The sequence below is a fragment of the Cyprinodon variegatus genome, unplaced genomic scaffold (assembly GCF_000732505.1).
Source record: "Cyprinodon variegatus isolate N-32 unplaced genomic scaffold, C_variegatus-1.0 Scaffold48, whole genome shotgun sequence".
In the NCBI taxonomy this organism is placed as follows: domain Eukaryota; kingdom Metazoa; phylum Chordata; class Actinopteri; order Cyprinodontiformes; family Cyprinodontidae; genus Cyprinodon; species Cyprinodon variegatus.
In genome coordinates this window covers 515,953-516,499 of record NW_015150501.1, presented here as the reverse complement: position 1 = coordinate 516,499, position 547 = coordinate 515,953, and the positions used below count along the sequence as shown (strand labels likewise).

Genomic DNA, 547 nt, shown 5'->3' with positions numbered 1-547 from the left:
CTATCTATCTGTCTGTCTGTCTGTCTGTCTGTCTGTCTGTCTGTCTGTCTGTCTGTCTGTCTGTCTGTCTGTCTGTCTGTCTGTCTGAATCTCTAATTCGAGCATTTAATTTTTATAATGTTATGCAAATAAAAAAACAGTTGCTTAGAAGTTAGTAAGAAATAAAAATAAATACAAAATAAAATCATAATATAAACCTGTATTTATAAAACTGAAGCTCCACTGAGTAACTCCCCTATAATCACATTTAAACTTCATGAATTGGAAACAAAAAACAGAACATAAATGATAGTCAGACCGACTTAATTAGTTTTAAACATATAAAAAGACATTAACTTTTTGGTTGATAAAAGCTTGTTTAATGTTTCAGTGGGGTCCCAATGAAGCAGGGGGCCAGCCCTATTCTATTTTACTACCTAAGAAATAAAATATTTTCATGTACCCGTTGCAGTGTCCACTTGGGGTAAGCATATCCCCAGTTAGGAAACACTGCTTTACAATATTTTCACTTGTATTTTTAATTTTTTGTCTCCTCACTCATTGGGTA

At 33.1% G+C, this 547-nt stretch overlaps 1 protein-coding gene across 1 annotated transcript in view; it reads left to right on the top strand.

The window, feature by feature from the left end:
- Positions 1 to 547, top strand: part of LOC107082202 (rap1 GTPase-activating protein 2-like) — a 14,113-nt gene that overhangs the window by 9,526 nt on the left and 4,040 nt on the right. The gene's annotated exons all lie outside the window — the stretch shown is intronic.